We start from the raw sequence: 11,357 nt of genomic DNA on the forward strand, positions 1-11,357 counted from the left end.
ATCCACTGAACCACCTTCTAACAGGATTACTAAACCAGTAGATGAGAGGAATGCTAGGGATTTAGCTGGCCAAAATTTTAGCAAAGTTTTAGATAAAGTTATCTTATACTGTTCTTGGGGAGAAGATGGAAAAATATGGATTAGATGATAACATAATCAAATGGATTCAAAACTGGATGGATGGCAGGTCTCAAAGAGATATTATCAACATGCAGCAGGTCTCCAGTGGCATACTCCAGGGATCTACACATACTTGGCTTGGGGGGGGGGGAAGGGGGGTGATTTAGCAAAGAACCATCTCCAGTTCTCCTAATCTGTATCTTGCCACTGGACTCAGATGGAGGAGAAAGTGAGGCTGGTGACTTTGCAAAGCCCTCCCTCACTTAAATCCAATTCACTTGCAAGTCATGGCATCATCACCTTCCTGATGTCATGGTCCACTCTGAGAATGAAGGACAAACGCCACCACCACTCTGTTTCCTCTGACTAATAGCTTTACTGATCACTTTATTTGACTTTTCCTCTGAGCAGGTAGGTGATGCAGTAGATAGGGGACCAGGTCTGAAGTTAGAAAGACTCATCTTTCTGAGTTCAAATCTGGCCTCAGACACTTAAAAGGAAAAAGTCAAGCCCTCCAGACTAACTTAGTCCTTCCAACTACTATATTGCCCCTTCCAAAGCATCATTTTGCATGTTTCCCTGATTAAAAGCATTCTGTGGTTTCCTAGTACTTACTGAATAAGATATGTTCTTCCTCCAGGCATTCCAGGAACTCAACCATTCTAGGATCCCAACCTACCTTTCTCACATCACCTTCTACTGCTTGAAAAACAAACTAAAATCATCACTCTTACTTGACTCTTTCCTACCCTTCTTTGTTGCTGCTTTCAACTGAAATCTTACACACACACACACAACTTATAAATCCTACACATTCTTTGATACCTAGCTCAAATGTTACCTCCTTCATTTAGCTGTCCCCTATTAATCTGCTCAAAGTCATCTGACATCTTAGTTCCTACAGCATTTCCCCAACTGATAAATGGTCAAAGGATATGAATAAGACAACATTTGAAGGAAGAAATCTAAGCTATCAAGTCACAAAAAAACTGCTCCAAATCAATAATAATTAATTGGGAAAATGCAAATTAAGAGCAGCTCTGAGGTTTTACCTCTGGATGCTAAGAAAAGCTGACAAAAATGGAAAATGACCAATGTTGGAGAGACTATACAAAAACAAGCGTATTGGTAGAGTTATAAATTGGTCCAGTCAGTCTGGAAAGCAATTTATAACTATGTCCAAAAAGTCATTCAACTCTACATATCTTTTAGCCCAACAACTTCTAGGTCTATACCCCAGAGATCAAGGAAAAAGGACCCATATGTACAAAAATATTTACAGCACCTCCTTTTGTAGCAGCAAAAACCTGGAAACTAAGGGGCTATCTAAACAAATTACAGCATGTGAATGTAATAAAATGCTACTCTGTCATAAGAAATTATGAAAGGGACAGTTCCAGTGGAACTTAGGAAGACTTAGATGAATTGATGCAAAGTAGTCAGAACAATTTATACAATAACATTGTAAAAAAAAAAAAGCCACCAACCATGATTCCAGAAAACTGCTAATAAAGCATGCTACCCACCTCCCTCCTGATTATGACAGAATAAGGCTCAATGAGACATTTTTTGGATAGTCAATGTGTGAATTTGTTTTGCTTGACTACGCATATTTGTTAAAACATTTTTTCTTTCCATGGTGTGTGGGTGGGGGAAGAAAAAAAAATTAAAAATTTTTTAAATTGTAAAAATTTCTACAGCATTTAATTTGTGACACATATTTTTAACTACCTTTCAATATAGTAAGGTAATATCTCCTTTAGTAAAGAATATAAACTCCCAGAGGGAACACATCTTTATTCCCCATCCCACAACCCTCAATGAGATATTCTTTTTCAATTTCTCTCTGAAAAGCTTAAAATCCCAGCACACCTATCCACACTGTAACAAAAATCACAACCAGTATACTGTGTAGAAATTTACTCTGTAGGATGAGAACATTATAAATTTATTCAACAGAGACATTGTATGAAACATCATATGTAATCTACACAATAGTTTGTTAAAGGCAAAAGCTGCCACTACTACCAACTGCAGTCAAAATGCTACATCATTTTTAACAAGTAATTTTAACAGTATGGGGACTATTCTTACCAAGTCAAAGTGAAGTGCACTGAATGCTGCTGATACTATCTACTATGAAAGACTCACACCTCAGAGATATTACAGTCCAGTATGTGAGCTAGTGCTACCAGCAGGAACAGGTTCAAATTAGTGACAGAAAAACAAACTCAAGGTGAGATTAAAGTAATAATTTTTAACAATACAAATACGTGAATTAATATAATGCTGCTGAAACTTCTTCAAAACATGATCTGAATGGACAAGGAGAAGAAAAGATCAAACCTAGAAAAGGAATTTTTAAAAAATTGCTGTTTTTCAACAACAAAATGCATTTATTAAGCACCAACAACATGCCAGCCACTATGCTAGGTAGTGGGAATAAAAGACTGCAAAGCAGTCCCTATCCTCAAGGAGCACACTAACAGGCAGATAGCAGGCACAGTATAGAGTACTGGCCTGACAGTCAGGAAGACCTAATTTTAAATCTGATTCCAGACATACTCGCTTTGTGACTGGGACAAGGCACTTAATTTCTGTTTGCCTCAATTCCCTCATCTGTAAAAGGAGGATAATAACAGCACTGACCTCAAAGAGATGTTGTGAGGATCAGTGCTTGGCACATAGTAAGCACTACGTAAATACTAGCTATTATTATTATTATTATTATTAAATAATACAGTAATCTAGTGAGGGCACTAGTAGTCAGACAATATGGAAAGACCTCAGGGAGGAGGTTAGGACCTGAGGCTTGAACTAAATTTTAAAGGAAACTAGGGATCCACGATGCCAGACCTGAGGGATAATTTGTGCAAAGGCACAGAGAAAGGAGAAACAATGTCATGGTTGGAGAACAGCAAGCAGACCCATGTGGCAAGAGCCTAAGTTACTGAAAAGAAACTACCTACACCCAACAGAGGGAGCTACTGGAATCTTTTTTTTGGGGGGTGTGCGGGGTTGGTGGGTGGAAGCTTAACATAAAAGATAACAAGTTGTTTTGGACTTGCTGAGTTCCAAATGTCTATGGGATATCTATTGAAAAGTTGTACCAACCACCTATGGGACACTTTTCCCTAGATATCCTGTGGACACCTCAAACCCCTTATATCCAAAACCAAATCTGTTATCTTCCCCTTCTTCTGAACTTCCTATCTTTCTAGTCACCCAGGCTGAAACCTCCGAATCATCCTCAGCTCTTCCCTCCTACATCCTGTCAATTCTCCATCCACGAAATCTCTGGCATCAATTCCCTTCTCTGCTTACAGAGCCAGAGTCTAGGTCCATATAACCTATTAGTAGAACAATTAAAAATAGCCTCCTATTCTGGGAGGCTCCAGTCTATCCTCCACACAGCAGCAAAGTAATATACCTAAAGGGTCTGATCATGTAACTCCTGCTCAAAAAACTTGGTGACTATTGTCTCGGATAAAACACAAATCTTATATTTGACATTTAAAGCCCTACACAACCCAATTCCAGACTATCTTTCCACTATACTGTGCATTATTCCCCTTCAACACTCTACATATTAATAGCTATAATAACAGGTAGGATTTATATAGCACTTTAAGGTTTGCAAAGTGTTTTACGTGCTATCTTATTTGTTCCTCACAACTCTCTGAGGCAGATACTAAAGCATCTCCCACTTTACAGATGAAGCTGAGAAGAGACTTACTTGCCCAGGGTCATGTAGCTAGGTAGTATCTGAGGCAAGATTTGAACCCAGGTCTTCCTGATTACAAGTCCAACACTATCCACTGTACTGTCTGACTACCCTGACCACCTTGAGGATCCTTACATACAGTATTCCACTAATTTTCTCCAGGCCTCTGCATAGGCATAGAATATAATCCCTCTTTGTTTCCACCTTAAGTTCGAGGCCCTTTCTACTTCTAGGTACTAGTGCTCCCCCCACTACATAACTTTACCTATACGTGTCATGTGATCCCCACCTAGTCCCCCCGCTCCCCAAAAGAATATAAGCACTTGCTGGCCAGGAACCAAGTATCTGGTACATAGGTGGTCCAGTGGATACAGTGGCAGGCCTAGAATCAGGAAGCCTCATACTCATTTCCCGAGTTCAAATCTGACCTCAGACACTTGCTAGCTGTGTGACTCTGGGCAGGTCACTAAGAAAACCCCAAACGGGGTCACAAAGAGTTGGACATAATTGAAGGGAATGAATAACAACAAAAATCATGTACCTTTATAGTAGGAGCTTAACATTTGCTTGTTGAGTGATGAGGAACTGGAGCTCAGGAGAGGAACAAAGACATGATACACAGATCAATCATCTGCGTGGAGGTGATAACTGAACCCACAGGCTCAGCCAGTGAACAGAGAAAGCAAAAAAACAGAGTTTTCAGGTATATCCAGTTACTTGGGGATGGAGAGGGAACCTGAGATAGATGGCTCAATAAAGGAGACTGGGCAGCACAGTGGTCAAACAGGTAGAAGAACCCAGAGAAAATAGTGTCAAGAAAAGAAAATCAAGAAATGTAAATAAAGGCAACACCATCTGGGAGGGGATGATGTTAAACAATGTAGAACGGTAAAGATTGAGGGATTAGAAAAGGCTACTGGATTTAGCCAACACATCTAGACTAGCAAATTTACTTTGATTATTTGAAATGTTTAAGAATAATGAAAATCTATACTGGGTCTGGGGGTAGAAATGAAGAGCATGTTACCATTTCTTGTTTAATGCCATCCATATCAAACCTACCCTGCAACATCCCCCCCTAGCATTTCTATAATTTTCACTACACTGATTGTATTCTCATAGGTGTTACCTTATATGTGTTTTCTGATATTTTGTTTGTTTGTGTGTGTCTTGTTCCCTAGATAGACTGCAGGCTCTGAGTCACCCTTCCTCAGCACCAAGCAACCCAAGTTTGAGCACACTGCCAGTACCCACCTCTCCTTCACTGAACTACATTCACAGAAAGGCGGCTCCATTTGAACAAAGATCTGCAGCAGCAGCACAGCGCAGGGAGGGCTCCCTGGAACACTTTACTGAACCCTGGGGCAGATTAGTTACTCCCCCTGGTTTGGCAGAGCTGTTTCCCACAGGAAAAGAGGGACTAGAAGTGAGGGAAGACACAGCCAAGCACTATGACTAAACCAAGACTGCAAGAAGCTTCCAGTCTACCAAAGGATAGAAACAAAAACTAAAATGGATACAAATACCAGAGTCTGAATACAAAGGACAGCATGTAGGCACCACGGAACAGCTGAGAATTGTGGCCCTGAAATCAGGAAACCTGAGTTCGAATCCTACCTTAGAGACTTAATAGCTATAGGACTCTCTATTGGACAAATCCCTTAACCTCAGACTTTCAGTTTCCTCATCTGTAAAAGAACACATGCACAACAGTCCTTAGCAGGACTGTTGAAGAAAGCATTTTACTAAATTTAAGGTACTATAAAAGTATAATATATTAATATTTTCCACAGTGATTCTCTTTAAAATCTTAAAAACAAAGATAGTTGATCTCTTCCATCCTTATAAACTATGTAATAGATAAGCCTGATACAGGTACGACCAGCTCAAAAGCTATAGGGCAGTTACTGCAAAGAAACCAATGCCCTCCTCATGTTTTTTTTTTAATTCATTTTTTTTTTTTAGTTTACAACACTCAGTCCACAACGATCTGGGTTCCAAATTTTCTCTCTCTCCCACTCCTCCCCCCAACGGCATGTAATCCAATGTAGGTTCTACATATACCATCACACTGAACAGTTGTAATGAAGAATTATAACCAATGGAATGAATCAACTCATGTTTGTAATAGGTTGTTTTTATTGTGTTCTCAATGGTGGGGCAGGAAGGTGGGGTTTAGGAGAGGTAAGAAGGTGGTTTTTGGTCGATGAAAACAAATATTTAAAAAAATAAACAACAAAGCAATTAGGACAACTAAAAAAGAAGGGGAGGGGAGACACGCCTTTAATACACATAATAGCACTAAAACAAGCTAGGCTATATGTAATTTACTCATTAAATTGGAGAATTCCTAAAGTGGACATTAGTTTTCATTTTGTTGCCACAATTTTGCTGTGTCCAAGGAACTCATACTGCTTGGCATTATGCAAAGCGGGAAGCAGAATCAGTTAGACTGATCTCCACAGCAGTGGTGACATCACTAAAAAAAAAGCATATACCAGAGGTTCCTCTATCCTCTTGCATAAAGTAAAGAATTTGCAATGAAGTAAGCAAGGAAGGACTGAAACAAAACTTTCAAACTATCTCCCAAAATGAAATATTTTGAAAACAGCTATTCTTTAAAGTTGCTTTTGAAACTGCAGCCCAGAACTGTAACTGATTTCAAATTTAAATATATTTTTGTAAGGAGTAAAAGAGGCAAATTCGACAAACATTTCTTTGACCTGTTCAAATCTGTATGACATACTACTCACCTTTGATTTGTAGCTGATACAACTAACCACTATTACGTTTCAGAGAATTTCAAGAGGCAAAGGCACACTATTTTCCCTGTGTTCAGTATAAAAAGTGGGAAGAAAACCATGGCAAGAAGAGTGAAAATGTGGGGGCAGGTAATTCTGAGATTAACACATTGCAAAATGTTACTGCAGCAAACTGCAGATGGAAGAGCAAAGAAATCTATTTAAATGGAATTAATAGATGGTAGTTTGATAACCCAAAGAACTGCAACTGAGAATTCAATAACAATGTTATATATGAGATAAGAGGCAGCAGTAAGACAGTAGGCTTTGGAATACAGGGTCTGAGAAGAAAAGAGAAGCAAGCACTTATTTCTATCCCCTAAGTCCTTCTTCACAAGATGACATCAGTGCCAAGTGAACCATTGTTTAGTCTTAATAAGGAGGAAGCCTCCTCCTAGTTTCCATTCCCAGCCCTTGGCTCCTTAGTTCGGTGTCTAATAAAATTTGTCACAGCTCGATGTTTAAATTACTTTAGATTGTGGACTAATACTGGGCTCATTAGCAGAGAGCTAGACAGTTTTCAGGAAGTACAAAGGACAAACCTCAGGTAAAATCATTGTTGAGACCTCAGTTGTATTTTGCATTAATTCAACTGTACAAGATACATCAAATGCAGACCACACCCATAAACTTTAATTCACAGTGCTTTCTTCGAAATTTGGTTCATGCTCAAGAAGGGTAAAATCCTCAAGCTAAATAAATGGCTGGGTTGGGAGAAGGGGGTGTGAGAGGGCATTCATTTATTTATTTGTATTTTGATTTTTCCAACGTTGTATCATAAGGCTGAGGGGTTTTGTGATCGTAGGTCTTCCAACCAAAGACAAAGTTAACTCAAAAAAGCAGACAAAATAAGCATCACTGTTTCGAGGCTGCTTCAGATCCAAGTGTTCCTTCACTAAATAATTGCAAACAAGCACATGAGACACAACAGTATCAAAATACTGCTCTTCTGAAACATCAATGTCCCTCTGATCCACACCATCTTGGCTATAAACCCCTCAACAAAAATCCTTGTTTGGACTAAGAAAAAGGAATGAGAGCTGTAGGCATTTCACATGTGCAACATGTTAACAAAGATATGCTGAATGTAGCTGATAGGATTTGTTCCAAGTGTGCAAACTCCTCAATCACTTCAGTTAAAGAAATCAAGAATCTAGCCTATACCCAGTGTGACTGTTTCAAACCTTTTGAGTAAAGTACATTTAAACAAGTCATTAACATCTGAAGATGAGTAGAAAACAGGTATGAGGAACTTATTTGATAAAAAAGCACCACTAAAGCAACAAGGACAAGGAATAGTAGTTAATCCTCCAAATTAAAGATATGCTTTAAGCAACAACTGAAGTCCTAGGGGTAACTTGTCACAGAGATACACTGGCAATATTAACTAGTTTCCCTCAAAATTCAACCTAAATAGATGTTTCCCTAACCCATCAAATTCCAAACATAACCTAAATTGTCATGTGTCATCTTTGTAATCTGGGTTGATATAAATAAGAAAAAGAATGTAATAGCTATTCCCCAGCTATGTCTACATGTTCCCCTCCAGAGAATAAGTTTGCATGTTTCCAAAGTTTAATCATTCCACTGTATGTTTCTATGATATCCAAATGTATTCCTCACAAATTCTTGAACACAAAAAATTTGCCATTTTTAATCTGGAGAACAGTACCTGATAGTAATATTCCATTATAAATCCAAGGAAGTCTAAAAAGTACTTTAGAATGAAAATCAACAAAAAGCTGGAATTACTATTTCAGGTTAAATTGGGAAGCTCTTCTTTCCCACACTTCTATCTCTGCTTCTACTTTCATCTGGAATTCCCAATCAAAAAACAAACTCTACTTATAAACCATTCTTTAAAGCCAAACATATACACACATACGTATGTGTATACATGTACACACACAATGAGGCTTTTAATATTAGACAGTTTTAAAAATAACATTCGCTAAGGAAGACCCATTCGAACTCAAATTATTCTAGCCTCCTGATATAAGGTCCATTTCACTCATCATGAAATATTTGAACACTCACTATGGGCAAGTTACCCTACTTAACACCAAGTTCTCATGCTGCACATCTGGAAAGACCTCAGTTCTCTAAAAAGAATAACACTCCGGACAGACTTTATTAATCCACGGATGACAAGTCATGTGTTTAAATCAGCTGCTAATGTCACAAGGAATGGACAGTACTTATTCTTTCAGTATCCGAGGAGAAGATTTACTTTAAAAGGGAGTATGAACATTCAAACACATTAGATCTTCACTTATTTCACTCTGATTTGTTAAAATTCAGATTATAGTAATAGAAACAAGCAGGTACAGAAGGCCAGCTGCCAAGTCTCAGTTTGTCCTTTAACAAAGCTTAGTTATCCTGACAGCACTCAAGTGCTCCTAAGTTACTGACACTATACAAGAGTGTACTTGAAGTAGCAACTACCAGCTGAATTACTGGCTTTAGAAAAGAACTGTTCCTTGCTGTTGAAGCAGCTCTATAAAAGCTTTTTCAAAAACAATATCAAACATCACAAGAAAAGTCACTGAAAGCTTCAGGATTCCATTCAAAATGTATATTTAACCTACTATACATAACTCAGTAGGATAACCAGAGAAAGCTACCGGGCAGGATCTAAATTTAATCTCCTCCCCAAAGTTCTAGAACTTCACCCCATAAAGGAGCCACGATTTGTTAACACATGTGGATCACAAAAAGCCCTCTGTCTTCCATGGCCCGAAGGGTCTCACATGTACACAACACGAAGGAAAAGCATACTGGCCACATGACTCGGACTGATTCAGCTTGACTCAGGTGTTCTGGGGAAGCCTCTCCCAAACAAAAGAATCGAGTTTAATAACTTAATGGGCTCGCAGCCTTGACACTCGTGACAGATCCCCGCACACTCGACTGCACCCGGGGAAACTGTCACCGAAAATTGCTGTTTTGTCGTCACTGTCACCGCACAGACGACCTGCTCCTCGTCGATGGGGAGCCACCAATGCTAATTTCATCACTGCACAAGGCCGAAATCCTTCTCGACCTGACCTCGGCGGCCACCCCGCTCCGCGAACCTCCCCCCAGCGGGTGCTGCGGCCCCGGAGGCCGGCTGGACGGCTGCCCTTTCCTCCCCACTTCCCGGCACCAAGCGCCTAGTAAACAAGTCCAAGACAGCTGACCGCCCTGGCCCCCATCCCCAGGCCCCGGGCGGCCCCCGAGGCAAAGAAGGGCGAGCCCCGAGCCCCCCGCGACGTGCCCGTCAGTATCCCGCTGCCTCCGACCGGCTCCGGGCCCCTGACCAGCGCTCGGACACCTCCCGCGAGACCCCGGAACCTCCCGCTTCACTGCCGGGAAGCAGGGGGGGCCGGGACGGCGGGAGTCCCGGTCCCAGAATTAGGACCCTCGGTAGGCCCCGGCCCCGAGGGACGCGGGGAGTCGGAGGGGGAAGGGCGGAGGGGGCCCGGGGGCGGGCGGCCGGACGGAGGGAGGGGGCAGCTGGGCCCGCGGCTCACCGCAGGCAAGAGGGCGGGCGGCTCCTCCGGGGGCTCGGGAGCGATGCCGGATGCGTCTCGAGGGCTCGGCGAGCGGGGCAGCAAGGGAGGGGACGCTCCAAGTCCGCTCAACGAGTTTCCCTTCTCCTTCACCTCCTCCTTCTTCCACCACCGTCGCCGTCGCCGCCTCGGGCTTTATGGCCAACACTAGGGCTCAGCTCTCACTTCCGCCACCGCCGCCGCCCCGAGCGGAAGTGCCTGTCACGAGACCCCCGACGCCAGGGCCCGCCCCGTACGTCCGCACGCCTGACACCGGCCGGGCCCGGCCGCGCTGAAGGTCACGTGAGAAAAGATGGCGGCCCCCGTGCTGAGAAGACTCCGCTCTAAGGGCGGCGCCATGTTGGACCCCAAGCTGACCTCCTCGGCTCTCCACCCCGGAGAGAGAAAAAAAGAAAGCAGTGACGGTTTCTCCTTGCGTTTCTCAATGCTATGGCGTCCCCACCGCCACAAACAGAGCCCTAGGCTTCCATGTGCTTGTAGGATTCTCATTCACGCCCTTCGTCCAATGAGGATTTATTAAGCGCCTACTGAATGCCAGGTGCTGGAGATGTTTCATGGGCAAGCCATGAGGCTCAGAAAGACCTTAGTGTTAAAGCAAGGTGAATGCACGAATAAAACATTTATTTAGCACTTACTACATGCAAAGCACGAGGCACAAACACAAAAATAAGGCAATTCCTGCCCTCGAGGAACTTACATTTTAAGGAATTCCAACTCCTCCTTTTCAGGAGGCCCGTGAGCTTGAATGGGGAGGAGGGGACGGGGTTACTCTTCTGTTTTCACTAACCTCTAACTGAAAAATTCATTATTGTGAAGTGTGCCAAAGAGGGGGTGCACGCCACAGAGAAAGGCTAAGAACGCTTGGATTCAGGCCCAGGTGGCTGGAAGGACAGCGGAGCCATCCAGAGATGAGCAAGTCAGGTGACGGATCTTGGCCATGTTGAGTTTGAGCTGACTGACTGTGATAACTGTGATGTGATAGGCATTCGCTGGTGGATGCTGGGGAAGCTAAGGTTTTCACCTTAGGCATCCTCCGCTCTCCAGGAGGTTACATGCTGGGGATGGATGGGGGCACGGGGAAGGATGCTACAACATATACACAGATCAGTGAGTACCAGATTATCTGAGGAGGGGGAGAGTACTAGACTGGAGGAATCAGGG

At 42.3% G+C, this 11,357-nt stretch overlaps 1 protein-coding gene across 1 annotated transcript in view; it reads right to left on the reverse strand.

The window, feature by feature from the left end:
* Nucleotides 1–10,392, reverse strand: part of RAB7A (RAB7A, member RAS oncogene family) — a 58,807-nt gene extending 48,415 nt beyond the window's left edge. The window contains exon 1 of the mRNA XM_036739485.1: nt 10,158–10,392. The gene's annotated coding sequence lies outside the window, so the exon portion shown is untranslated. The remainder of the gene's footprint in view (nt 1–10,157) is intronic.
* Nucleotides 10,393–11,357: the final 965 nt, after the last annotated feature.

Source organism: Trichosurus vulpecula, chromosome 9 (assembly GCF_011100635.1).
Source record: "Trichosurus vulpecula isolate mTriVul1 chromosome 9, mTriVul1.pri, whole genome shotgun sequence".
NCBI classification, from domain to species: Eukaryota; Metazoa; Chordata; class Mammalia; order Diprotodontia; family Phalangeridae; genus Trichosurus; species Trichosurus vulpecula.